This window comes from Leptonotus elevatus, chromosome 3 (assembly GCF_054856555.1).
Source record: "Leptonotus elevatus isolate MCC_2025b chromosome 3, RoL_Lele_1.0, whole genome shotgun sequence".
Taxonomy (NCBI): Eukaryota; Metazoa; Chordata; class Actinopteri; order Syngnathiformes; family Syngnathidae; genus Leptonotus; species Leptonotus elevatus.
The window spans coordinates 26,470,102-26,496,953 of record NC_141241.1 but is presented as its reverse complement, the minus strand read 5'-3'; the positions used below and the strand labels follow the sequence as shown (position 1 = coordinate 26,496,953).

The window sequence follows — 26,852 nt, the reverse complement described above, 5'->3', positions numbered from 1 at the left end:
TGTTTGCAATATATGGAGAACAGTTTAGCTCAGCGGGATTGGATAACCGCTGTGTATAAACGAGAGGTCACGTGATTCTTATGTGTGTCTATTGTGTGGCCATCTGTGTTAACCTATTGAACTATTATACTAAAAGTGAGACGTCACTGTATTGATAAATATTAATACTACTTGCGTAGAATATAAACCGAAAGTAAAAAATAAAGAACTACAAAAAATGGAGGGCGATTTCGTCCGGGTTACAGAATGGTTTGTCCTGAATGTGCTTCCGGTTCATAGTCGGAACTTGTGAGTCGCAGCCATGCGGAAAAATAAAAAAACGTCGATGAAAAATGAAAAAACAAACTATGGATCGATTGTATGAAAAGCCGTCGCTGGACAAAATGGTACGAGGGACTTTTGTATTTTCTTTGATAGATGCTGGTGATGATACAGTGTCTGATCTTGGTGCTGAAGTAACTTCCCCTCTGAAATAAGTTACCCGTTTACTGAAATCACCGTACAAGACTGCGGTTTAAATGCCATAAGATTTGTAGACAACGAATTGATAGAATGAAACCGTTTATTATTTTATAATGACTAAAGAGTGTGTGCGTATGTATTTGAGTGTGTGACCTAGCTTCTAAATGGTGGGGGCTATTATTGTGATTGTGAGTGAGAAATGTGCATATGGTGGTTTTGTTTGTTTTTCTTCAATATCTTTAACTAAGTTTGGTGTTGTTTTTGTGTGAGATGAGACTGGTGTGATAGTGGCATTTGTTTTTCGAATGGGAATGTGGTAAAATAGGTTTTGCGACGTATAATGTTATAGAGGAATGATAAACAATAAAAAATAAGTAATAGATAGTCTTTTACACTATAATAATTGATGAAGATGGTTAATTTGTTAACTTTCCCTTTTCGGGGCAAATTAATCAAAAATAATGATAAAATAATGGTATTTTGTTTGAGCTGTATTGAGTTGAAGTTATAAATGTTTTTGACATAATGATAATGATTTTTAATATTTGTTTTTTCTCTGAGTGTGTCATTTCAGAAACTGATGTTTAAGTTCCAAGGCAGATGAGGGTTTGATGGCCTTCACTGATTACAAACTGCGAACGGGAATGCGCCCCAGCTGCTGATACGTTGTATTTGCAAGTATTGCTAGTAGCTATTTTGAAGGGGTATTTAAAAAAAAAAAGCTGTTTTTTACGAAACGTTTTTGAGAAAGCAGGAAGTGAACTGTCTTGCTATGATCCCATTTCCTCAGTCTGGCATTGTAGTGCATTGGATCAGCTGGGTGCATTCGTTGGTCGAGGTGAGCGCCTGGAAGGACCGAAAATGTGTCATCGGGTCCACATTGCAGACAGCGTCTGAATGGATGTGGCAGAGATCAAAGGTCAAAAGCCGCAGAGCACAGTCTTCTCCTCCTGTGCCTACTAAAAACATGGTGCTCAACTTCCACAATGACCAGTGACTGTGTACAAGCCTCATTACAGAGATGTCTCCTCTCATTGCTGATACCTGCTGAACTTTGTCTGACACAGCCCCGCCCTGAACATTGACTTTTGAAAGCTGGTGGTCTGACTAGGATGCAACCCTTCAATCAGTGAAATGCTGCACGGTATATGCAAGGCATTTTTAATGTGTTGAATGGGGAACTGTGATCTATAGCAAGGTATTTCAGGAAATTGAAAACGACATATGTGAATTTGAAATGAGGGATTGAGAAAATGTATTTCAATCTATAGCCTACTAAATTTTTGCCTATTTTCTTGGGATAATCAGTTTCTGAATTGGTACAATGGGAATTTACCTAATACGATACGATATACTTTTGTTTTCCCTGTGGGGAAATTTATTCTGGGCTCCGTCCAGCTGCAGTTACGGTTAAATACGAAGTGCAGCATTAAGTAGAAGTCTTCCCAGAAGTCTTCACAAAAGTATATGTTATAAATATGTATTATCTAAGTATAGGTTCTATATACGTAATATTGAAACATACGTCTTATCATACTGAGATATTGTTATTCAACAAATAACTGCAAGTTTGATGATTAATTTTCGATTATTTTTTTTTTTTTCTCTCACAGCACTGTGATTTATAAATCCCAGAGATAGTTTTTGTGCTGTGTTTTTACGAGCCCCACTAATCTGTAGAAGAGGTGAGATAGATTAGTAGTTTCTGAATAATTTTTAGTTTGCTTAAATCTAGTAGTATTGTGTTTCATGTCTCCAAAGTTTTCACATACTAGTGTTTTAGTTTTTATCTGCTTGTGCTATTTTTTTCCAGTGTCCTGCGGCTATCTCGGTTGTCTCACAATCTGATTTTGAGAGTTGTGAATTTTACGACGTATTTTGCGGGAGGCTGTAGTCTGGCAGTCCTTATTTATGAGCTAACGGGGTTTTTTGATGTGTCTTCCTTTGATGTGCAATGCGTGTTTGTAAAGATCTGTAGATCTTTGCCAAAATGAGGGAGGTATGAACAAAAGGACAGTTCATGTTTAAGATATTAACCAATGTAGACGAATTAGAAAATTCAATACAAAATTAAAAGGTTGTGGGTTAGAAAATGAAAAACAAACTTAAAAACAAAATTACAAAGGTTGTGGGGTATCGCCTACACTCCATTTGACAGGGTGAGTTTGAATGGGATAATTCACAGTTTGAGTTTGGAGAAATCTACAGGGAACAAAACAAGAGCGGAAGAAAAGGTAAGTCAGAAGCAAGCAAGGACAATAATGAAAATATCGCCAATGAGAAGGTAATTATATTATATTATATCTTTTATCTCAGAAAAATTTAATGTTTGGAGCCCAGTGTTTGCAAAAGAGTATATATGATATGAATATATGTGAGCTTTTTTCAGGATGTCACGATTCGATCGGTTGTGAGATTCTGGGAAGAGAATGTATAATATGCTAGTAAAATGATTCCTTTCAGGATGGTGAAAGGCACAGTTATGCAAATTTTAGAACAGCTAATTTTTTTTTTACCTACAATTATATAAAAGATAATTGTAAAATAAATATTTATAAGCTCTGTCTGTGTATTAATGAATGAGCGAATGTCATTCAACTCAATCAAAGGCTGGGCTCTATTTCAATGTCACAAAAATAGATCTTTTCCTGTTCCAACAGCACAGGACCTACGGATCTTAACCAAATAACATTTACTAATCCCAACTAACAAAAACTATCAGGGTTTTTCCTCCAAATAAAATTTATGTGGGTTTATGAGAAGACTAAACATATTCCGCTCTCAGGTTGATGACGGAAAGGAGACGAAATTCCACAACTGGTCTACAAGGCTGCCGGCTATCTAATCAACTGATGATCATCAATCTTATCACCTCCGACCTGGGAGCCACGTCAGCTGACCCAGTGTTCGGTTCTGGAGCGGCCGTTTGGACATCGTTCTGACATCATTCAATGGATGAAGTGCCTTTTCCTGGGCAATCATCACGAGAATCACATTTGCAGGCAATCTATTCTGGGGTTCTGCAAAAAGCTGACAACGTCATCTTCTCATTCAACAAAGAACTTCATCACGAGATGGCTTCAAAGAACACATATCCGTCTGCCGATACATTGCGACACTTTTTAATGAACAACATTTTATGTTAAGCCTCACATATGTTATGCTTATTCCACTAAAAATCTTTTAAATGTATCAAATAGTTTTTTAATGTCATATGATTGCTAAACTACCTCCTCTCCTGCTAAAGGGATGTTTTAATGATAATTATTTCCACCACACAACCATTGAAAAAAATGTTTTAATGTGTTGAGCTCTCATGAGCTCAAATGAGGGAATGTTGAGTTATTGACATTGTTTTTCAGTTTCAATTTATATTTTAGCCGTTTTGGATTTAGTTAACTCAGTACAGCTCATTGAATAGAATTGTCTATTGTATTCTTATCTGTCTCTTTCGCCTGAGAAGAAAAGGGCAACAAGTTCTTCCACTATTATCTACAAGGGAGTATAGCCTAGTGCCGGTATCAGTCGGTTGAAGAATCCAAGGACAGGCTGATGTATTATTGTTTTTCTCTAATCTGATTTATACCTATGGGAACTTGCTGAACTTGCTGATGGGAGGAGACTTTTCGTATTCACCCACTTTTCAATAAATAATGATGTGCAGGAGAAGGAGGAGCACACTTTTGAACAGAACACTGTTTGGGTGACTTCATTTGTGTGATCAGAAGCTTCTGTTATAATGATACCTTTGCAAAGGGACTTCTTCACCAGAATCTCACCATTCAGTTAATTGAACACGCAAAGAGTACAATACAAATATTGTCAACTCTAACAGTGGTTATCACGTTCGCCTCACACGCAAATGGACCCCGGTATTTGCAATGAAAACTGAGCAGCCAAAAAGTTATTTTCACAAACACCACATGCCATCGGAGAATCAAACCCCGGTCTGCCCTGTGACTGGGGAAGATAATATCCACTATACTAACGAGGAAAGAAGGACTATACAACTACCTCAGTGCTTACAGGTTGAAGCTAAGTGTCTGTTTCCATAGTGTAGTAGTTATCACTTACGCCTCACACCCGAAAGGTCCCTGGCTCTAGACCCGGTAAAAGAATGACCATTTTCTTTGGATTTGCAATGAAAACTGAGCATCCAAAAGATTGTTTTCACAAACACCACCTCCCCGTCTGGGAATCGAACCCCTGTAAACCCCGTGACAGGGGGAGATACTATCCAGTATACTAACGAGGAAAGAAGGGCTATACAACTCCCTCCTGGTCGGGGGTGGAGGGGAACCTGTCCTCTAAAACTGGAAAAGCCAGCCAGCTAGGCTGATTTCCGGCAGTGCTAACAATTTGACGTTTAGAGTCTGTTTCCATAGTGTAGTGGTTATCACGTTCGCCTAACACGCGAAAGTTCCCCGGCTACAGACCGGGTGGAAACATGACCATTTTCTTTGTATTTGTAATGAAAACTGAGTATCCAAAAGATTGTTTTCAAAAACACCACCTCCCCGTCGGAGAATCGTCCCCAAGAATCCAAAAGATTGTTTTCACAAACACCACTTCCCCGTCGGGGAATCGAACCCCGATCTTCCCTGTGACGGGGAGATACGATCCACTGCACTAACGAGGAAAGAAGGGCTATACAACTCCCTCCTGGATAAGTGTGGAGGGGAACCTGTCCTCGAAAACTGGAAAAGCCAGCCAGCTAGACTGGTTTCCAGCAGTGCTAACAAGTTGAACTTCAGAGTCTGTTTCCATAGTGTAGTTGTTATCTCGTTCGCCTAACACGCGAAAGGTCCCCAGCTCGAGACCGGGTGGAAACATGATCATTTTCTTTGTATTTGCAATTAAAACTGAGCATCCAAAATATTGTTTTCACATACACCACCTCCCCTTTGGGGAATGGAACCCCGGTCTTCCCCGTGACAGGGGGAAATACTATCCACTATACTAAGGAGGACAGAAGGGCTGTATAACTACCTCCTGGTCGGGTGTAGAGGGGAACCTATACTCGAAAACTGGAAAAGCCAGCCAGCTAGTTTGATTTCCGGCAGTGCTAACAAGTTGAAGTTAAGCGTCTGTTTCCATAGTGTAGTGGTTATCACGTTCGCCTAACATGCCAAAGTTCCCCGGCTCGAGGCCGGGTGGAAACATGACCATTTTCTTTGTATTTGCAATGAAAACTGAGCATCCAAAAGATAGCTTTCACAAACACCATCTCCCCGTCGGGGAAGCGAACCCCGGTCTTCCCCGTGATAGGGGGAGATACTATCCACTATACTAACGAGGAAAGAAGGGCTATACAACTACCTCCTGGTCGGGTGTAGAGGGGAACTGAAATGAATTAATTAATTATAAATGTTTGATTTATAATATTACTAATTAGAAGTGGACAAAATTGCTTTAATTTACTCAGTATGTCTCTGTGGGGAATTTAAGGTGAAGAGGGGTTTTTTCTCTTCACAGTACTGAGAGCAGAGCGAATGTGTTAATTAGATTCCTTTGTTTAAACTTGGGCCAGCAGGTCTGCTTTGGAAAAACAACTCAAATTCTTATCTGTTCTGAAAACAACATCATTGTAGGAGGGGGAAGTTTGGTGAATGTATTGATGTATCATGTGACTGTCTGGGAAGGAGAAGAACGGCTGAAGATTGGACGAAGAAGACGGGGAGGGGTTTGAAGAATCACGAAATGATATTGGTGACTTGCTCAGAGGAGCAAGGACACACATGCAAGGGAAAATGGCGGCGTTTGGCTGCAACTCCATGTGTCCATAAGCTTATGTAAAATAAATCCTGATTTCACCGATCTCATTGTCTGAGTTTGATAATCAACATTGTGAACACGGGAAAAACAAAAAATTGTTTTTCTAACAGAACCTATCCTCGAAAACTGGAAAAGCCAGCGAGCTAGTTTGATTTCCGGCAGTGCTAACAAGTTGAAGTTAAGCGTCTGTTTCCATAGTGTAGTGGTTATCACGTTCACCTAACACGCGAAAGGTCCCCGGCTCGAGACCGGGTGGAAACATGACCATTTTCCCTTGTTTTTGCAATGAAAACTGAGCATCCAAAAGATAGCTTTCACATACACCACCTTCCCTTTGGGGAATCAAACCCCGGTCTTCCCCGTGACAGGGGGAAATACTATCCACTATCCTAAGGACGATAGAAGGGCTGGATAACTACCTCCTGGTCGGGTGTCGAGGGGAACCTTTCCTCGGACATTGAAAAAGCCTGTCAGCTAGTTTGATTTCCGGCAGTGCGAACAAGTTGAGGTTAAGCGTCTGTTTCCATAGTGTAGTGGTTATCACGTTCGCCTGACACGCGAAAGGTCCCCGGCTCGAAACCGGGTGGAAACATGACTATTTTCTTTGTATTTGCAATGAAAACTGAGCATCCAAAAGATTGTTTTCACAAACACCACCTCACCGTCTGGGAATCGAACCCTGGTCTTCCCCATGACAGGGGAAGATACTATCCACTATACTAATGAGGACAGAAGGGCTATACAACTACCTTCTGGTCGGGTGTAGAGGGGAACCTGTCCTCGAAAACTGGAAAAGCCAGCCAGCTAGTTTGATTTCCGGCAGTGCTAACAAGTTAAGCGTCTGTTTCCATAGTGTAGTGGTTATCACATTCGCCTAACACGCGAAAGGTCCCTGGCTCGAGACCGGGTGGAAACATGACCATTTTCTTTGGATTTGCAATGAAAACTGAGCTTTCACATACACCACCTTCCCTTTGGGGAATCAAACCCCGGTCTTCCCCGTGACAGGGGGAAATACTATCCACTATACTAAGGACGATAGAAGGGCTGGATAACTACCTCCTGGTCGGGTGTACAGGGGAACCTGTCCTCGAAAACTGGAAAAGCCAGCAAGCTAGTTTGATTTCCGGCAGTGCTAACAAGTTGAAGTTAAGCGTCTGTTTCCGTAGTGTAGTGGTTATCACGTTTGCCTAACACGCGAAAGGTCCCCGGCTCGAGACCGGGTGGAAACATGGCCATTTTCTTTGTATTTGCAATGAAAACTGATCATCCAAAAGATAGCTTTCACAAACACCATCTCCCCGTCGGGGAATCGAACCCCAGTCTTCACCGTGACAGGGGGAATTACTATCCACTATACTAACGCGGACAGAACGGCTATACAACTACCTCCTGGTCGGGTGTAGAGGGGAACCTATCCTCGAAAACTGGAAAAGCCAACCAGCTAGTTTGATTTCCGTCAGTGCTAACAGATTGAAGTTAAGCGTCTGTTTCCATAGTGTAGTGGTTATCACGTTTGCCTAACACGCGAACGGTCCCCGGCTCGAGACCGGGTGGAAACATGGCCATTTTCTTTGTATTTGCAATTTAAACTGTTTATCCAAAAGATAGGTTTCACAAACACCATCTCCCTGTCGGGGAATCGAACCCCGGTCTTCCCCGTGACAGGGGGAGATACTATCCACTATACTAACGAGGACAGAAGGGCTATACAGTTACTTCCTGGTTGGGTGTAGAGGGGAACCTGTCCTCGAAAACTGGAAAAGCCAGCCAGCTAGTTTGATTTCCGGCAGTGCGAACAAGTTGAAGTTAAGCATCTGTTTCCATAGTGTAGTGGTTATCACGTTCGCCTAACACGCGAAAGGTTCCCGGCTCGAGACCGGGTGGAAACATGGCCATTTTCTTTGTATTTGCAATGAAAACTGATCATCCAAAAGATAGCTTTCACAAACACCATCACCCCGTTGGGGAATCGAACCCCGGTCTTCCCCGTGACAGGGGGAGATACTATCCACTATACTAACGAGGACAGAAGGGTTATACAACTACCTCCTGGTCTGGTGTAGAGGGGAACCTGTCCTCGGAAACTGGAAAAGCCAGCCAGCTAGTTATATTTCTGGCAGTGCGAACAAGTAAAAGTTAAGCGTCTGTTTCCATAGTGTAGTGGTTATCACGTTCGCCTAACACGCGAAAGGTCACCGGCTCGAGACCGGGTGGAAACATGGCCATTTTCTTTGTATTTGCAATGAAAACTGATCATCCAAAAGATAGCTTTCACAAACACCATCTCCCCGTCGGGGAATCGAACCCCAGTCTTCCCCGTGACAGGGGGAAATACTATCCACTATACTAACGAGGACAGAACGCTATACAACTACCTCCTGGTCGGGTGTAGAGGGGAACATATCCTCGAAAACTGGAAAAGCCAGCCAGCTAGGCTGATTTCCGGCAGTGCTAACAATTTGACGTTTAGAGTCTGTTTCCTTAGTGTAGTGGTTATCACGTTCGCCTAACACGCGAAAGTTCCCCGGCTACAGACCGGGTGGAAACATGACCATTTTCTTTGTATTTGTAATGAAAACTGAGTATCCAAAAGATTGTTTTCAAAAACACCACCTCCCCGTCGGAGAATCGTCCCCAAGCATCCAAAAGATTGTTTTCACAAACACCACTTCCCCGTCGGGGAATCGAACCCCGGTCTTCCCTGTGACGGGGAGATACGATCCACTGCACTAACGAGGAAAGAAGGGCTATACAACTCCCTCCTGGATGGGTGTGGAGGGGAACCTGTCCTCGAAAACTGGAAAAGCCAGCCAGCTAGACTGGTTTCCAGCAGTGCTAACAAGTTGAACTTCAGAGTCTGTTTACATAGTGTAGTGGTTATCACGTTTGCCTCACACGCAAAAGGTCCCTGGCTCGAGACCGGGTAGAAACATGTCCATTTTCTTTGGATTTTCAATGAAAACTGAGCATCCAAAATATTTTTTTCACAAAGACCAACTTCCCGTCGGGGAATCTTCCCCAAGCATCCAAAAGATTGTTTTCACAAACACCACCTTCCCATCAGGGAATCGAACACCAGTCTTCCCCGTGACAGAGGGAGATACTATCCAATATACCAAGGAGGACAGAAGGGCTGTATAACTACCTCCTGGTCGGGTGTAGAGGGGAACCTATAGTCGAAAACTGGAAAAGCCAGCCAGCTAGTTTGATTTCCGGCAGTGCTAACAAGTTGAAGTTAAGCGTCTGTTTCCATAGTGTAGTGGTTATCACGTTCGCCTAACACGCTTAAGTTCCCCGGCTACAGACCGGGTGGAAACATGACCATTTTCTTTGTATTTGTAATGAAAACTGAGTATCCAAAAGATTGTTTTCAAAAACACCACCTCCCCGTCGGAGAATCGTCCCCAAGCATCCAAAAGATTGTTTTCACAAACACCACTTCCCCGTCGGGGAATCGAACCCCGGTCTTCCCTGTGACGGGGAGATACTATCCACTATACTAAGGAGGACAGAAGGGCTGTATAACTACCTCCTGGTCGGGTGTAGAGGGGAACCTATACTCGAAAACTGGAAAAGCCAGCCAGCTAGTTTGATTTCCGGCAGTGCTAACAAGTTGAAGTTAAGCGTCTGTTTCCATAGTGTAGTTGTTATCTCGTTCGCCTAACACGCGAAAGGTCCCCAGCTCGAGACCGGGTGGAAACATGATCATTTTCTTTGTATTTGCAATTAAAACTGAGCATCCAAAATATTGTTTTCACATACACCACCTCCCCTTTGGGGAATCGAACCCCCGTCTTCCCCGTGACAGGGGGAAATACTATCCACTATACTAAGGAGGACAGAAGGGCTGTATAACTACCTCCTGGTCGGGTGTAGAGGGGAACCTATACTCGAAAACTGGAAAAGCCAGCCAGCTAGTTTGATTTCCGGCAGTGCTAACAAGTTGAAGTTAAGCGTCTGTTTCCATAGTGTAGTGGTTATCACGTTCGCCTAACACGCAAAAGTTCCCCGGCTCGAGGCCGGGTGGAAACATGACCATTTTCTTTGTATTTGCAATGAAAACTGAGCATCCAAAAGATAGCTTTCACAAACACCATCTCCCCGTCAGGGAATCAAACCCCGGTCTTCCCCGTGATAGGGGGAGATATTATCCACTATACTAACGAGGACAGAAGGGCTATCCAACTACCTCCTGGTCGGGTGTAGAGGGGAACTGAAATGAATTAATTAATTATAAATGTTTGATTTATAATATTACTAATTAGAAGTGGACAAAATTGCTTTAATTTACTCAGTATGTCTCTGTGGGGAATTTAAGGTGAAGAGGGGTTTTTTCTCTTCACAGTACTGAGAGCAGAGCGAATGTGTTAATTAGATTCCTTTGTTTAAACTGGGGCCAGCAGGTCTGCTTTGGAAAAACAACTCAAATTCTTATCTGCTCTGAAAACAACATCATTGTAGGAGGGGGAAGTTTGGTGAGTGTATTGATGTATCATGTGACTGTCTGGGAAGGAGAAGAACGGCTGAGGATTGGACGAAGAAGACGGGGAGGGGTTTGAAGAATCACGAAATGATATTGGTGACTTGCTCAGAGGAGCAAGGACACACATGCAAGGGAAAATGGCGGCGTTTGGCTGCAACTCCATGTGTCCATAAGCTTATGTAAAATAAATCCTGATTTCACCGATCTCATTGTCTGAGTTTGATAATCATCATTGTGAACACGGGAAAAACAAAAAATTGTTTTTCTAACAGAATCTATCCTCGAAAACTGGAAAAGCCAGCGAGCTAGTTTGATTTCCGGCAGTGCTAACAAGTTGAAGTTAAGCGTCTGTTTCCATAGTGTAGTGGTTATCACGTTCACCTAACACGCGAAAGGTCCCCGGCTCGAGACCGGGTGGAAACATGACCATTTTCCCTTGTTTTTGCAATGAAAACTGAGCATCCAAAAGATAGCTTTCACATACACCACCTTCCCTTTGGGGAATCGAACCCCGGTCTTCCCCGTGACAGGGGAAAATACTATCCACTATCCTAAGGACGATAGAAGGGCTGGATAACTACCTCCTGGTCGGGTGTCGAGGGGAACCTTTCCTCGAAAACTGGAAAAGCCAGCCAGCTAGTTTGATTTCCGGCAGTGCTAACAAGTTGAATGTCTGTTTCCATAGTGTAGTGGTTATCACGTTCCCCTAACACGCCAAAGTTCCCCGGCTCGAGGCCGGGTGGAAACATGAGCATTTTCTTTGTATTTGCAATGAAAACTGAGCATCCAAAAGATAGCTTTCACAAACACCATCTCCCCGTCGGGGAATCGAACGCCGGTCTTCCCCGTGATAGGGGGAGATACTATCCACGATACAAATGAGGACAGAAGGGCTATACAACTACCTCCTGGTCGGGTGTAGAGGGAAACCTGTCCTCGAAAACTGGAAAAGCCAACCAGCTAGTTTGATTTCCGGCAGTGCTAACAAGTTGAAGTTAAGCGTCTGTTTCCATAGTGTAGTATTTATCACGTTCGCCTAACACGCGAAAGGTCCCTGGCTCGAGACCGGGTGGAAACATGGCCATTTTCTTTGTATTTGCAATTTAAACTGATCATCCAAAAGATCGGTTTCACAAACACCATCTCGCCATCGGGGAATCGAACCCCGGTCATCCCCGTGACAGGGGGAGATACTATCCACTATACTAAGGACGATAGAAGGGCTATACATCTACCTCCTGGTCGGGTGTAGAGGGGAACCTGTCCTCGAAAACTGGAAAAGCCAACCAGCTAGTTTGATTTCCGGCAGTGCTAACAAGTTGAAGTTAAGCGTATGTTTCCATAGTGTAGTGGTTATCACTTTCGCCTAACACGCGAAAGGTCCCCGGCTCGAGACCGGGTGGAAACATGACCATTTTCTTTGTATTTGCAATTAAAACTCAGCATCCAAAATATTGTTTTCACATACACCACCTCCCCGTCGGGGAATCGAACCCCGGTCTTCCCCGTGACAGGGGGAGATACTATCCACTATACTAACGAGGACAGAAGGGCTATACAACTGCCTCCTGGTCGGGTGTAGAGGGGAACCTATCCTCGAAAACTGGAAAAGCCAACCAGCTAGTTTGATTTCCGGCATTGCTAACAAGTTGAAGTTAAGCATCTGTTTGCATAGTGTAGTGGTTATCACGTTTGCTTAACACGCGAAAGGTCCCCGGCTTGAGACCGGGTGGAGATATGGCCATTTTCTTTGTATTTGCAATTTAAACTGATCATCCAAAAGTTAGGTTTCAAAAACACCATCACCCCGTAGGGGAATCGAATCCCGGTCTTCCCCGTGACAGGGGGAGATACGATCCACTATACTAACGAGGACAGAAGGGCTATACAACTACCTCCTGGTCTGGTGTAGAGGGGAACCTGTCCTCGAAAACTGGAAAAGCAAGCCAGCTAGTTATATTTCCGGCAGTGCGAACAAGTTAAAGTTAAGCGTCTGTTTCCATAGTGTAGTGGTTATCACGTTCGCCTAACACGCGAAAGGTCCCCGGCTCGAGACTGGGTGGAAACATGGCCATTTTCTTTGTATTTGCAATGAAAACTGATCATCCAAAAGATAGCTTTCACAAACACCATCTCCCCGTCGGGGAATCGAACCCCGGTCTTCCCCGTGACAGGGGGAAATACTATCCTCTATACTAACGAGGACAGAACGGCTATACAACTACCTCCTGGTTGGGTGTAGAGGGAAACCTATCCTCGAAAACTGGAAAAGCCAACCAGCTAGTTTGATTTCCGTCAGTGCTAACAAGTTGAAGTTAAGCGTCTATTTCCATAGTGTAGTGGTTATCACGTTCGCCTAACACGCGAAAGTTCCCCGGCTCGAGACCGGGTGGAAACATGGCCATTTTCTTTGTATTTGCAATGAAAACTGATCATCCAGAAGATAGCTTTCACAAACACCATCTCCCCGTCGGGGAATCGAACCCCGGTCTTCCCCGTGACAGGGGGAGATACTATCCACTATACTAACGAGGACAGAAAGGCAAAACAACTACCTCCTGGTCGGGTGTAGAGGGGAAACTATCCTCGAAAACTGGAAAAGCCAACCAGCTAGTTTGATTTCCGTCAGTGCTAACAAGTTGAAGTTAAGCGTCTGTTTCCATAGTGTAGTGGTTATCACGTTTGCCTAACACGCGAACGGTCCCCGGCTCGAGACCGGGTGGAAACATGGCCATTTTCTTTGTATTTGCAATTTAAACTGTTTATCAAAAAGATAGGTTTCACAAACACCATCTCCCCGTCGGGGAATCGAACCCCAGTCTTCCCCGTGACAGGGGGAGATACTATCCACTATACTAACGAGGACAGAAGAGCGAAACAGTTACCTCCTGGTCGGGTGTAGAGGGGAACCTGTCCTCGAAAACTGGAAAAGCCAGCCAGCTAGTTTGATTTCCGGCAGTGCGATCAAGTTGAAGTTAAGCGTCTGTTTCCATAGTGTAGTGGTTATCACGTTCGCCTAACACGCGAAAGGTCCCCAGCTCGAGACCGGGTGGAAACATGGCCATTTTCTTTGTATTTGCAATGAAAACTGATCATCCAAAAGATAGCTTTCACAAACACCATCTCCCCGTCGGGGAATCGAACCCCAGTCTTCCCCGTGACAGGGGGAAATACTATCCACTATACTAACGAGAACAGAACGGCTATACGACTACCTCCTGGTCGGGTGTAGAGGGGAACCTATCCTCGAAAACTGGAAAAGCCAACCAGCTAGTTTGATTTCCGTCAGTGCTAACAAGTTGAAGTTAAGCGTCTGTTTCCATAGTGTAGTGGTTATCACGTTTGCCTAACACGCGAACGGTCCCCGGCTCGAGACCGGGTGGAAACATGGCCATTTTCTTTGTATTTGCAATTTAAACTGTTTATCCAAAAGATATGTTTCACAAACACCATCTCCCCGTCGGGGAATCGAACCCCGGTCTTCCCCGTGACAGGGGGAGTTACTATTCACTATACTAACGAGGACAGAAGGGCTATACAACTACCTCCTGGTCTGGTGTAGAGGGGAACCTGTCCTCGAAAACTGGAAAAGCCAACCAGCTAGTTTGATTTCCGTCAGTGCTAACAAGTTGAAGTTAAGCGTCTGTTTTGTTAGAGTAGACAATATTAAGTATTGTACTCTTTGCGTGTTCAATTAACTGAATGGTGAGATTCTGTTGAAGAAGTTCCTTTGCAAAGGTTTTAATACCAGAAGCTTCTGATTCACATAAGACCAGTCACCCAAGCAGTGCTCCGTTCAAATGTGATCTTTCTTTCTAGCCCACATCGTTATTTATTCACAAAAAGGGTTCAGAAAAAGGTCAGCCCACAACACACCTGGTTACAACTGAATACAAGAGAATCCGTTCCCATGGGTATAAATCAGATTAGAAAAAATACAATAATAATAAGCCTGACTCCCTTCCGACACAGCAGAATCCCCGGAACCTCCCTTTAGATTACGAATGAATAGACAGACCCGTTGCTCTTTCTCATGAAAGTAACACAGATAAGAATATAGGTCTATTCATACAGCCATACTGAGTTAACTAAATCTAAAACGGCTAAAATATCATTTAAAAGTGAAAAAACAATGTTAATAACTCATCAGTTTCCATAGTGTAGTGGTTATCACGTTCGCCTAACACGCGAAAGGTCCCCGGCTCGAGACCGGGTGGAAACATGGCCATTTTCTTTGTATTTGCAATTTAAACTGTTTATCCAAAAGATAGGTTTCACAAACACCATCTCCCCGTCGGGAAATCGAACCCCGGTCTTCCCCGTGACAGGGGGAGATACTATCCACTATACTAACGAGGACAGAAGGGCTATACAGTTACCTCCTGGTCGGGTGTAGAGGGGAACCTGTCCTCGAAAACTGGAAAAGCCAGCCAGCTAGTTTGATTTCCGGCAGTGCGAACAAGTTGAAGTTAAGCGTCTGTTTCCATAGTGTAGTGGTTATCAAGTTCGCCTAACACGCGAAAGGTCCCCGGCTCGAGACCGGGTGGAAACATGGCCATTTTCTTTGTATTTGCAATGAAAACTGATCATCCAAAAGATAGCTTTCACAAACACCATCACCCCGTTGGGGAATTGAACCCCAGTCTTCCCCGTGACAGGGGGAGATACTATCCACTATACTAACGAGGACAGAAGGGCTATACAACTACCTCCTGGTCGGGTGTAGAGGGGAACCTATCCTCGAAAACTGGAAAAGCCAACCAGCTAGTTTGATTTCCGTCAGTGCTAACAAGTTGAAGTTAAGCGTCTGTTTCCATAGTGTAGTGGTTATCACGTTTGCCTAACACGCGAACGGTCCCCGGCTCGAGACCGGGTGGAAACATGGCCATTTTCTTTGTATTTGCAATTTAAACTGTTTATCCAAAAGATAGGTTTCACAAACACCATCTCCCCGTCGGGGAATCGAACCCCAGTCTTCCCCGTGACAGGTGGAGATACTATCCACTATACTAACGAGGACAGAAGATCGAAACAGTTACCTCCTGGTCGGGTGTAGAGGGGAACCTGTCCTCGAAAACTGGAAAAGCCAGCCAGCTAGTTTGATTTCCGGCAGTGCGATCAAGTTGAAGGTAAGCGTCTGTTTCCATAGTGTAGTGGTTATCACGTTCGCCTAACACGCGAAAGGTCCCTGGCTCGAGACCGGGTGGAAACATGGCCATTTTCTTTGTATTTGCAATGAAAACTGATCATCCAAAAGATAGCTTTCACAAACACCATCTCCCCGTCGGGGAATCGAACCCCAGTCTTCCCCGTGACAGGGGGAAATACTATCCACTATACTAACGAGAACAGAACGGCTATACGACTACCTCCTGGTCGGGTGTAGAGGGGAACCTATCCTCGAAAACTGGAAAAGCCAACCAGCTAGTTTGATTTCCGTCAGTGCTAACAAGTTGAAGTTAAGCGTCTGTTTCCATAGTGTAGTGGTTATCACGTTTGCCTAACACGCGAACGGTCCCCGGCTCGAGACCGGGTGGAAACATGGCCATTTTCTTTGTATTTGCAATTTAAACTGTTTATCCAAAAGATATGTTTCACAAACACCATCTCCCCGTCGGGGAATCGAACCCCGGTCTTCCCCGTGACAGGGGGAGTTACTATTCACTATACTAACGAGGACAGAAGGGCTATACAACTACCTCCTGGTCTGGTGTAGAGGGGAACCTGTCCTCGAAAACTGGAAAAGCCAACCAGCTAGTTTGATTTCCGTCAGTGCTAACAAGTTGAAGTTAAGCGTCTGTTTTGTTAGAGTAGACAATATTAAGTATTGTACTCTTTGCGTGTTCAATTAACTGAATGGTGAGATTCTGTTGAAGAAGTTCCTTTGCAAAGGTTTTAATACCAGAAGCTTCTGATTCACATAAGACCAGTCACCCAAGCAGTGCTCCGTTCAAATGTGATCTTTCTTTCTAGCCCACATCGTTATTTATTCACAAAAAGGGTTCAGAAAAAGGTCAGCCCACAACACACCTGGTTACAACTGAATACAAGAGAATCCGTTCCCATGGGTATAAATCAGATTAGAAAAAATACAATAATAATAAGCCTGACTCCCTTCCGACACAGCAGAATCCCCGGAACCTCCCTTTAGATTACGAATGAATAGACAGACCCGTTGCTCTTTCTCATGAAAGTAACACAGATAAGAATATAGGTCTATTCATACAGCCATACTGAGTTAACTAAATCTAAAACGGCTAAAATATCATTTAAAAGTGAAAAAACAATGTTAATAACTCATCAGTTTCCATAGTGTAGTGGTTATCACGTTCGCCTAACACGCGAAAGGTCCCCGGCTCGAGACCGGGTGGAAACATGGCCATTTTCTTTGTATTTGCAATTTAAACTGTTTATCCAAAAGATAGGTTTCACAAACACCATCTCCCCGTCGGGAAATCGAACCCCGGTCTTCCCCGTGACAGGGGGAGATACTATCCACTATACTAACGAGGACAGAAGGGCTATACAGTTACCTCCTGGTCGGGTGTAGAGGGGAACCTGTCCTCGAAAACTGGAAAAGCCAGCCAGCTAGTTTGATTTCCGGCAGTGCGAACAAGTTGAAGTTAAGCGTCTGTTTCCATAGTGTAGTGGTTATCAAGTTCGCCTAACACGCGAAAGGTCCCCGGCTCGAGACCGGGTGGAAACATGGCCATTTTCTTTGTATTTGCAATGAAAACTGATCATCCAAAAGATAGCTTTCACAAACACCATCACCCCGTTGGGGAATTGAACCCCAGTCTTCCCCGTGACAGGGGGAGATACTATCCACTATACTAACGAGGACAGAAGGGCTATACAACTACCTCCTGGTCTGGTGTAGAGGGGAACCTGTCCTCGAAAACTGGAAAAGCCAGCCAGCTAGTTATATTACCGGCAGTGCGAACAAGTTAAAGTTAAGCGTCTGTTTACATAGTGTAGTGGTTATCACGTTCGCCTAACACGCGAAAGGGGTGGAAACATGGCCATTTTCTTTGTATTTGCAATGAAAACTGATCATCCAAAAGATAGCTTTCACAAACACCATCTCCTCGTCAGGGAATCGAACCCCAGTCTTCCCCGTGACAGGGGGAAATACTATCCACTATACTAACGAGGACAGAATGGCTATACAACTACCTCCTGGTCGGGTGTAGAGGGGAACCTATCCTCGAAAACTGGAAAAGCCAACCAGCTAATTTGATTTCCGTCAGTGCTAACAAGTTGAAGTTAAGCGTCTGTTTGCATAGTGTAGTGGTTATCACGTTTGCCTAACACGCGAACGGTCCCCGGCTCGAGACCGGGTGGAAACACGGCCATTTTCTTTGTATTTGCAATTTAAACTGATCATCCAAAAGATAGCTTTCACAAACACCATCACCCCGTTGGGGAATCGAACCCCGGTCTTCCCCGTGACAGGGGGAGATACTATCCACTATACTAACGAGGACAGAAGGGCTATACAACTACCTCCTGGTCTGGTGTAGAGGGGAACCTGTCCTCGGAAACTGGAAAAGCCAGCCAGCTAGTTATATTTCCGGCAGTGCGAACAAGTAAAAGTTAAGCGTCTGTTTCCATAGTGTAGTGGTTATCACGTTCGCCTAACACGCGAAAGGTCCCCGGCTTGAGACCGGGTGGAAACATGGCTATTTTCTTTGTATTTGCAATGAAAACTGATCATCCAAAAGATAGCTTTCACAAACACCATCACCCCGTTGGGGAATTGAACCCCGGTCTTCCCCGTGACATGGGGAAATACTATCCTCTATACTAACGAGGACAGAAGGGCTATACAGTTACCTCCTGGTCGGGTGTAGAGGGGAACCTGTCCTCGAAAACTGGAAAAGCCAGCCAGCTAGTTTGATTTCCGGCAGTGCGAACAAGTTGAAGTTAAGCGTCTGTTTCCATAGTGTAGTGGTTATCACGTTTGCCTAACACGCGATTGGTCCCTGGCTCGAGACCGGGTGGAAACATGGCCATTTTCTTTGTATTTGCAATGAAAACTGATCATCCAAAAGATAACTTTCACAAACACCATCACCCCGTTGGGGAATTGAACCCCGGTCTTCCCCGTGACAGGGGGAAATACTATCCTCTATACTAACGAGGACAGAACGGCTATACAACTACCTCCTGGTTGGGTGTAGAGGGGAACCTATCCTCGAAAACTGGAAAAGCCAACCAGCTAGTTTGATTTCCGTCAGTGCTAACAAGTTGAAGTTAAGCGTCTGTTTCCATAGTGTAGTGGTTATCACGTTCGCCTAACATGCAAAAGGTCCCCGGCTCGAGACCGGGTGGAAACATGGCCATTTTCTTTGTATTTGCAATGAAAACTGATCATCCAAAAGATAGCTTTCACAAACACCATCTCCCCGTCGGGGAATCGAACCCCGGTCTTCCCCTTGAAAGGGGAGATACTACCCACTATACTAACGAGGACAGAAGGGCTATACCAGTACCTCCTGGTCTGGTGTAGAGGGGAACCTGTCTTCGAAAACTGGAAAAGCCAGCCAGCTAGTTTGATTTCCAGCAGTGCGAACAAGTTGAAGTTAAGCGTCTGTTTCCATAGTGTAGTGGTTATCACGTTTGCCTAACACGCGAACGGTCCCCGGCTTTAAACCGGGTGGAAACATGGCCATTTTCTTTGTATTTGCAATTTAAACTGTTTCTCCAAAAGATAGGTTTCACAAACACCATCTCCCCGTCGTGGAATCGAACCCCGGTCTTCCCCGTGACAGGGGGAGATACTATCCACTATACTAACGAGGACAGAACGGCTATACAACTACCTCCTGGTCGGGTGTAGAGGGGAACCTATCCTCAAAAACTGGAAAAGCCAACCAGCTAGTTTGATTTCCGTCAGTGCTAACAAGTTGAAGTTAAGCGTCTGTTTCCATAGTGTAGTGGTTATCACGTTCGCCTAACACGCGAAAGGTCCCCGGCTCGAGACCGGGTGGAAACATGGCCATTTTCTTTGTATTTGCAATGAAAACTGATCATCCAAAAGATAGCTTTCACAAACACCATCTCCTCGTCAAGGAATCGAACCCCAGTCTTCCCCGTGACAGGGGGAAATACTATCCACTATACTAACGAGGACAGAATGGCTATACAACTACCTCCTGGTCTGGTGTAGAGGGGAACCTGTCCTCGGAAACTGGAAAAGCCAGCCAGCTAGTTATATTTCCGGCAGTGCGAACAAGTAAAAGTTAAGTGTCTGTTTCCATAGTGTAGTGGTTATCACGTTTGCCTAACACGCGAACGGTCCCCGGCTCGAGACCGGGTGGAAACATGGCCATTTTCTTTGTATTTGCAATTTAAACTGTTTATCCAAAAGATAGGTTTCACAAACACCATCTCCCCGTAGGGGAATCGAACCCCGGTCTTCCCCGTGACAGGGGGAGATACTATCCACTATACTAACGAGGAAAGAAGGGCTATACAACTACCTCCTGGTCTGGTGTAGAGGGGAACCTGTCCTCGGAAACTTGAAAAGCCAGCCAGCTAGTTATATTTCCGGCAGTGCGAACAAGTAAAAGTTAAGCGTCTGTTTCCATAGTGTAGTGGTTATCACGTTCGCCTAACACGCGAAAGGTCCCCGGTTCGAGACTGGGTGGAAACATGGCCGTTTTCTTTGTATTTGCAATGAAAACTGATCATCCAAAAGATAGCTTTCACAAACACCATCTCCCCGTCTGGGAATCGAACCCCAGTCTTCCCCGTGACAGGGGGAAATACTATCCACTATACTAACAAGGACAGAACGGCTATACAACTACCTCCTGGTCGGGTGTAGAGGGGAACCTATCCTCGAAAACTGGAAAAGCCAACCAGCTAGTTTGATTTCCGTCAGTGCTAACAAGTTGAAGTTAAGCGTCTGTTTCCATAGTGTAGTGGTTATCACGTTCGCCTAACACGCGAAAGGTCCCAGGCTCGAGACCGGGTGGAAACATGGCCATTTTCTTTGTATTTGCAATGAAAACTGATCATCCAAAAGATAGCTTTCACAAACACCATCTCCTCGTCAAGGAATCGAACCCCAGTCTTCCCCGTGACAGGGGGAAATACTATCCACTATACTAACGAGGACAGAAGGGCTATACCAGTACCTCCTGGTCTGGTGTAGAGGGGAACCTGTCTTCGAAAACTGGAAAAGCCAGCCAGCTAGTTTGATTTCCAGCAGTGCGAACAAGTTGAAGTTAAGCGTCTGTTTCCATAGTGTAGTGGTTATCACGTTTGCCTAACACGCGAACGGTCCCCGGCTTTAAACCGGGTGGAAACATGGCCATTTTCTTTGTATTTGCAATTTAAACTGTTTATCCAAAAGATAGGTTTCACAAACACCATCTCCCCGTAGGGGAATCGAACCCCGGTCTTCCCCGTGACAGGGGGAGATACTATCCACTATACTAACGAGGACAGAAGGGCTATACAACTACCTCCTGGTCTGGTGTAGAGGGGAACCTGTCCTCGGAAACTTGAAAAGCCAGCCAGCTAGTTATATTTCCGGCAGTGCGAACAAGTAAAAGTTAAGCGTCTGTTTCCATAGTGTAGTGGTTATCACGTTCGCCTAACACGCGAAAGGTCCCCGGTTCGAGACCGGGTGGAAACATGGCCATTTTCTTTGTATTTGCAATGAAAACTGATCATCCAAAAGATAGCTTTCACAAACACCATCTCCCCGTCTGGGAATCGAACCCCAGTCTTCCCCGTGACAGGGGGAAATACTATCCACTATACTAACAAGGACAGAACGGCTATACAACTACCTCCTGGTCGGGTGTAGAGGGGAACCTATCCTCGAAAACTGGAAAAGCCAACCAGCTAGTTTGATTTCCGTCAGTGCTAACAAGTTGAAGTAAAGCGTCTGTTTCCATAGTGTAGTGGTTATCACGTTCGCCTAACACGCGAAAGGTCCCCGGCTCGAGACCGGGTGGAAACATGGACATTTTCTTTGTATTTGCAATGAAAACTGATCATCCAAAAGATAGCTTTCACAAACACCATCACCCCGTTGGGGAATTGAACCCCGGTCCTCCCCGTGACAGGGGGAGATACTATCCACTATACTAACGAGGACAGAAGGGCTATACAACTACCTCCTGGTCTGGTGTAGAGGGGAACCTGTCCTCGAAAACTGGAAAAGCCAGCCAGCTAGTTATATTACCGGCAGTGCGAACAAGTTAAAGTTAAGCGTCTGTTTCCATAGTGTAGTGGTTATCACGTTCGCCTAACACGCGAAAGGTCCCCGGCTTGAGACCGGGTGGAAACATGGCCATTTTCTTTGTATTTGCAATGAAAACTGATCATCCAAAAGATAGCTTTCACAAACACCATCTCCTCGTCAGGGAATCGAACCCCAGTCTTCCCCGTGACAGGGGGAAATACTATCCACTATACTAACGAGGACAGAATGGCTATACAACTACCTCCTGGTCGGGTGTAGAGGGGAACCTATCCTCGAAAACTGGAAAAGCCAACCAGCTAGTTTGATTTCCGTCAGTGCTAACAAGTTGAAGTTAAGTGTCTGTTTGCATAGTGTAGTGGTTATCACGTTTGCCTAACACGCGAATGGTCCCCGGCTCGAGACCGGGTGGAAACATGGCCATTTTCTTTGTATTTGCAATTTAAACTGATCATCCAAAAGATAGCTTTCACAAACACCATCACCCCGTTGGGGAATCGAACCCCGGTCTTCCCCGTGACAGGGGGAGATACTATCCACTATACTAACGAGGACAGAAGGGCTATACAACTACCACCTGGTCTGGTGTAGAGGGGAACCTGTCCTCGGAAACTGGAAAAGCCAGCCAGCTAGTTATATTTCCGGCAGTGCGAACAAGTAAAAGTTAAGTGTCTGTTTCCATAGTGTAGTGGTTATCACGTTCGCCTAACACGCGAAAGGTCCCCGGTTCGAGACCGGGTGGAAACATGGCCATTTTCTTTGTATTTGCAATGAAAACTGATCATCCAAAAGATAGCTTTCACAAACACCATCTCCCCGTCGGGGAATCGAACCCCGGTCTTCCCCTTGAAAGGGGAGATACTACCCACTATACTAACGAGGACAGAAGGGCTATACCAGTACCTCCTGGTCTGGTGTAGAGGGGAACCTGTCTTCGAAAACTGGAAAAGCCAGCCAGCTAGTTTGATTTCCAGCAGTGCGAACAAGTTGAAGTTAAGCGTCTGTTTCCATAGTGTAGTGGTTATCACGTTTGCCTAACACGCGAACGGTCCCCGGCTTTAAACCGGGTGGAAACATGGCCATTTTCTTTGTATTTGCAATTTAAACTGTTTCTCCAAAAGATAGGTTTCACAAACACCATCTCCCCGTCGTGGAATCGAACCCCGGTCTTCCCCGTGACAGGGGGAGATACTATCCACTATACTAACGAGGACAGAACGGCTATACAACTACCTCCTGGTCGGGTGTAGAGGGGAACCTATCCTCAAAAACTGGAAAAGCCAACCAGCTAGTTTGATTTCCGTCAGTGCTAACAAGTTGAAGTTAAGCGTCTGTTTCCATAGTGTAGTGGTTATCACGTTCGCCTAACACGCGAAAGGTCCCCGGCTCGAGACCGGGTGGAAACATGGCCATTTTCTTTGTATTTGCAATGAAAACTGATCATCCAAAAGATAGCTTTCACAAACACCATCTCCTCGTCAAGGAATCGAACCCCAGTCTTCCCCGTGACAGGGGGAAATACTATCCACTATACTAACGAGGACAGAATGGCTATACAACTACCTCCTGGTCTGGTGTAGAGGGGAACCTGTCCTCGGAAACTGGAAAAGCCAGCCAGCTAGTTATATTTCCGGCAGTGCGAACAAGTAAAAGTTAAGTGTCTGTTTCCATAGTGTAGTGGTTATCACGTTTGCCTAACACGCGAACGGTCCCCGGCTCGAGACCGGGTGGAAACATGGCCATTTTCTTTGTATTTGCAATTTAAACTGTTTATCCAAAAGATAGGTTTCACAAACACCATCTCCCCGTAGGGGAATCGAACCCCGGTCTTCCCCGTGACAGGGGGAGATACTATCCACTATACTAACGAGGAAAGAAGGGCTATACAACTACCTCCTGGTCTGGTGTAGAGGGGAACCTGTCCTCGGAAACTTGAAAAGCCAGCCAGCTAGTTATATTTCCGGCAATGCGAACAAGTAAAAGTTAAGCGTCTGTTTCCATAGTGTAGTGGTTATCACGTTCGCCTAACACGCGAAAGGTCCCTGGTTCGAGACTGGGTGGAAACATGGCCGTTTTCTTTGTATTTGCAATGAAAACTGATCATCCAAAAGATAGCTTTCACAAACACCATCTCCCCGTCTGGGAATCGAACCCCAGTCTTCCCCGTGACAGGGGGAAATACTATCCACTATACTAACAAGGACAGAACGGCTATACAACTACCTCCTGGTCGGGTGTAGAGGGGAACCTATCCTCGAAAACTGGAAAAGCCAACCAGCTAGTTTGATTTCCGTCAGTGCTAACAAGTTGAAGTTAAGCGTCTGTTTCCATAGTGTAGTGGTTATCACGTTCGCCTAACACGCGAAAGGTCCCAGGCTCGAGACCGGGTGGAAACATGGCCATTTTCTTTGTATTTGCAATGAAAACTGATCATCCAAAAGATAGCTTTCACAAACACCATCTCCTCGTCAAGGAATCGAACCCCAGTCTTCCCCGTGACAGGGGGAAATACTATCCACTATACTAACGAGGACAGAAGGGCTATACCAGTACCTCCTGGTCTGGTGTAGAGGGGAACCTGTCTTCGAAAACTGGAAAAGCCAGCCAGCTAGTTTGATTTCCAGCAGTGCGAACAAGTTGAAGTTAAGCGTCTGTTTCCATAGTGTAGTGGTTATCACGTTTGCCTAACACGCGAACGGTCCCCGGCTTTAAACCGGGTGGAAACATGGCCATTTTCTTTGTATTTGCAATTTAAACTGTTTATCCAAAAGATAGGTTTCACAAACACCATCTCCCCGTAGGGGAATCGAACCCCGGTCTTCCCCGTGACAGGGGGAGATACTATCCACTATACTAACGAGGACAGAAGGGCTATACAACTACCTCCTGGTCTGGTGTAGAGGGGAACCTGTCCTCGGAAACTTGAAAAGCCAGCCAGCTAGTTATATTTCCGGCAGTGCGAACAAGTAAAAGTTAAGCGTCTGTTTCCATAGTGTAGTGGTTATCACGTTCGCCTAACACGCGAAAGGTCCCCGGTTCGAGACCGGGTGGAAACATGGCCATTTTCTTTGTATTTGCAATGAAAACTGATCATCCAAAAGATAGCTTTCACAAACACCATCTCCCCGTCTGGGAATCGAACCCCAGTCTTCCCCGTGACAGGGGGAAATACTATCCACTATACTAACAAGGACAGAACGGCTATACAACTACCTCCTGGTCGGGTGTAGAGGGGAACCTATCCTCGAAAACTGGAAAAGCCAACCAGCTAGTTTGATTTCCGTCAGTGCTAACAAGTTGAAGTAAAGCGTCTGTTTCCATAGTGTAGTGGTTATCACGTTCGCCTAACACGCGAAAGGTCCCCGGCTCGAGACCGGGTGGAAACATGGACATTTTCTTTGTATTTGCAATGAAAACTGATCATCCAAAAGATAGCTTTCACAAACACCATCACCCCGTTGGGGAATTGAACCCCGGTCCTCCCCGTGACAGGGGGAGATACTATCCACTATACTAATGAGGACAGAAGGGCTATACAACTACCTCCTGGTCTGGTGTAGAGGGGAACCTGTCCTCGAAAACTGGAAAAGCCAGCCAGCTAGTTATATTACCGGCAGTGCGAACAAGTTAAAGTTAAGCGTCTGTTTCCATAGTGTAGTGGTTATCACGTTCGCCTAACACGCGAAAGGTCCCCGGCTTGAGACCGGGTGGAAACATGGCCATTTTCTTTGTATTTGCAATGAAAACTGATCATCCAAAAGATAGCTTTCACAAACACCATCTCCTCGTCAGGGAATCGAACCCCAGTCTTCCCCGTGACAGGGGGAAATACTATCCACTATACTAACGAGGACAGAATGGCTATACAACTACCTCCTGGTCGGGTGTAGAGGGGAACCTATCCTCGAAAACTGGAAAAGCCAACCAGCTAGTTTGATTTCCGTCAGTGCTAACAAGTTGAAGTTAAGTGTCTGTTTGCATAGTGTAGTGGTTATCACGTTTGCCTAACACGCGAATGGTCCCCGGCTCGAGACCGGGTGGAAACATGGCCATTTTCTTTGTATTTGCAATTTAAACTGATCATCCAAAAGATAGCTTTCACAAACACCATCACCCCGTTGGGGAATCGAACCCCGGTCTTCCCCGTGACAGGGGGAGATACTATCCACTATACTAACGAGGACAGAAGGGCTATACAACTACCACCTGGTCTGGTGTAGAGGGGAACCTGTCCTCGGAAACTGGAAAAGCCAGCCAGCTAGTTATATTTCCGGCAGTGCGAACAAGTAAAAGTTAAGTGTCTGTTTCCATAGTGTAGTGGTTATCACGTTCGCCTAACACGCGAAAGGTCCCCGGTTCGAGACCGGGTGGAAACATGGCCATTTTCTTTGTATTTGCAATGAAAACTGATCATCCAAAAGATAGCTTTCACAAACACCATCTCCCCGTCGGGGAATCGAACCCCAGTCTTCCCCGTGACAGGGGGAAATACTATCCACTATACTAACGAGGACAGAACGGCTATACAACTACCTCCTGGTCGGGTGTAGAGGGGAACCTATCCTCGAAAACTGGAAAAGCCAACCAGCTAGTTTGATTTCCGTCAGTGCTAACAAGTTGAAGTAAAGCGTCTGTTTCCATAGTGTAGTGGTTATCACGTTTGCCTAACACGCGAACGGTCCCCGGCTCGAGACCGGCTGGAAACATGGCCATTTTCTTTGTATTTGCAATTGAAACTGTTTATCCAAAAGATAGGTTTCACAAACACCATCTCCCCGTAGGGGAATCGAACCCCGGTCTTCCCCGTGACAGGGGGAGATACTATCCACTATACTAACGAGGACAGAAGGGCTATACAACGACCTCCTGGTCTGGTGTAGAGGGGAACCTGTCCTCGGAAACTGGAAA

General features: G+C 45.2%; 25 non-coding genes across 25 annotated transcripts; 23 read left to right on the top strand and 2 right to left on the bottom strand.

The window, feature by feature from the left end:
* The first annotated feature begins 6,756 nt into the window (after nt 1–6,756).
* On the top strand, nt 6,757–6,829 carry trnav-gac (transfer RNA valine (anticodon GAC)). Its single transcript has one exon. It is a non-coding gene; the product is annotated as a tRNA-Val (tRNA).
* Nucleotides 6,830–7,080: 251 nt separating this feature from the next.
* Nucleotides 7,081–7,153, top strand: trnav-aac (transfer RNA valine (anticodon AAC)). Its single transcript has one exon. It is a non-coding gene; the product is annotated as a tRNA-Val (tRNA).
* A 903-nt stretch (nt 7,154–8,056) lies between these two features.
* On the top strand, nt 8,057–8,129 carry trnav-aac (transfer RNA valine (anticodon AAC)). Its single transcript has one exon. It is a non-coding gene; the product is annotated as a tRNA-Val (tRNA).
* Nucleotides 8,130–12,058: 3,929 nt separating this feature from the next.
* trnav-aac (transfer RNA valine (anticodon AAC)) lies at nt 12,059–12,131 on the top strand. Its single transcript has one exon. It is a non-coding gene; the product is annotated as a tRNA-Val (tRNA).
* Nucleotides 12,132–12,196: 65 nt separating this feature from the next.
* Nucleotides 12,197–12,268, bottom strand: trnad-guc (transfer RNA aspartic acid (anticodon GUC)). Its single transcript has one exon. It is a non-coding gene; the product is annotated as a tRNA-Asp (tRNA).
* Nucleotides 12,269–13,186: 918 nt separating this feature from the next.
* trnad-guc (transfer RNA aspartic acid (anticodon GUC)) lies at nt 13,187–13,258 on the bottom strand. The gene has a single exon. It is a non-coding gene; the product is annotated as a tRNA-Asp (tRNA).
* Nucleotides 13,259–14,872: 1,614 nt separating this feature from the next.
* Nucleotides 14,873–14,945, top strand: trnav-aac (transfer RNA valine (anticodon AAC)). Its single transcript has one exon. It is a non-coding gene; the product is annotated as a tRNA-Val (tRNA).
* A 917-nt stretch (nt 14,946–15,862) lies between these two features.
* Nucleotides 15,863–15,935, top strand: trnav-aac (transfer RNA valine (anticodon AAC)). The gene has a single exon. It is a non-coding gene; the product is annotated as a tRNA-Val (tRNA).
* A 1,091-nt stretch (nt 15,936–17,026) lies between these two features.
* Nucleotides 17,027–17,099, top strand: trnav-aac (transfer RNA valine (anticodon AAC)). The gene has a single exon. It is a non-coding gene; the product is annotated as a tRNA-Val (tRNA).
* A 1,230-nt stretch (nt 17,100–18,329) lies between these two features.
* Nucleotides 18,330–18,402, top strand: trnav-aac (transfer RNA valine (anticodon AAC)). The gene has a single exon. It is a non-coding gene; the product is annotated as a tRNA-Val (tRNA).
* Nucleotides 18,403–18,989: 587 nt separating this feature from the next.
* On the top strand, nt 18,990–19,062 carry trnav-aac (transfer RNA valine (anticodon AAC)). The gene has a single exon. It is a non-coding gene; the product is annotated as a tRNA-Val (tRNA).
* A 586-nt stretch (nt 19,063–19,648) lies between these two features.
* trnav-aac (transfer RNA valine (anticodon AAC)) lies at nt 19,649–19,721 on the top strand. The gene has a single exon. It is a non-coding gene; the product is annotated as a tRNA-Val (tRNA).
* A 587-nt stretch (nt 19,722–20,308) lies between these two features.
* On the top strand, nt 20,309–20,381 carry trnav-aac (transfer RNA valine (anticodon AAC)). The gene has a single exon. It is a non-coding gene; the product is annotated as a tRNA-Val (tRNA).
* Nucleotides 20,382–20,638: 257 nt separating this feature from the next.
* trnav-aac (transfer RNA valine (anticodon AAC)) lies at nt 20,639–20,711 on the top strand. The gene has a single exon. It is a non-coding gene; the product is annotated as a tRNA-Val (tRNA).
* A 587-nt stretch (nt 20,712–21,298) lies between these two features.
* On the top strand, nt 21,299–21,371 carry trnav-aac (transfer RNA valine (anticodon AAC)). Its single transcript has one exon. It is a non-coding gene; the product is annotated as a tRNA-Val (tRNA).
* A 257-nt stretch (nt 21,372–21,628) lies between these two features.
* trnav-aac (transfer RNA valine (anticodon AAC)) lies at nt 21,629–21,701 on the top strand. Its single transcript has one exon. It is a non-coding gene; the product is annotated as a tRNA-Val (tRNA).
* A 257-nt stretch (nt 21,702–21,958) lies between these two features.
* trnav-aac (transfer RNA valine (anticodon AAC)) lies at nt 21,959–22,031 on the top strand. Its single transcript has one exon. It is a non-coding gene; the product is annotated as a tRNA-Val (tRNA).
* A 587-nt stretch (nt 22,032–22,618) lies between these two features.
* On the top strand, nt 22,619–22,691 carry trnav-aac (transfer RNA valine (anticodon AAC)). The gene has a single exon. It is a non-coding gene; the product is annotated as a tRNA-Val (tRNA).
* Nucleotides 22,692–23,277: 586 nt separating this feature from the next.
* trnav-aac (transfer RNA valine (anticodon AAC)) lies at nt 23,278–23,350 on the top strand. The gene has a single exon. It is a non-coding gene; the product is annotated as a tRNA-Val (tRNA).
* A 587-nt stretch (nt 23,351–23,937) lies between these two features.
* On the top strand, nt 23,938–24,010 carry trnav-aac (transfer RNA valine (anticodon AAC)). The gene has a single exon. It is a non-coding gene; the product is annotated as a tRNA-Val (tRNA).
* Nucleotides 24,011–24,267: 257 nt separating this feature from the next.
* On the top strand, nt 24,268–24,340 carry trnav-aac (transfer RNA valine (anticodon AAC)). Its single transcript has one exon. It is a non-coding gene; the product is annotated as a tRNA-Val (tRNA).
* Nucleotides 24,341–24,927: 587 nt separating this feature from the next.
* trnav-aac (transfer RNA valine (anticodon AAC)) lies at nt 24,928–25,000 on the top strand. The gene has a single exon. It is a non-coding gene; the product is annotated as a tRNA-Val (tRNA).
* Nucleotides 25,001–25,257: 257 nt separating this feature from the next.
* Nucleotides 25,258–25,330, top strand: trnav-aac (transfer RNA valine (anticodon AAC)). The gene has a single exon. It is a non-coding gene; the product is annotated as a tRNA-Val (tRNA).
* A 257-nt stretch (nt 25,331–25,587) lies between these two features.
* Nucleotides 25,588–25,660, top strand: trnav-aac (transfer RNA valine (anticodon AAC)). The gene has a single exon. It is a non-coding gene; the product is annotated as a tRNA-Val (tRNA).
* Nucleotides 25,661–26,247: 587 nt separating this feature from the next.
* trnav-aac (transfer RNA valine (anticodon AAC)) lies at nt 26,248–26,320 on the top strand. The gene has a single exon. It is a non-coding gene; the product is annotated as a tRNA-Val (tRNA).
* The last annotated feature ends 532 nt before the right edge of the window (nt 26,321–26,852 follow it).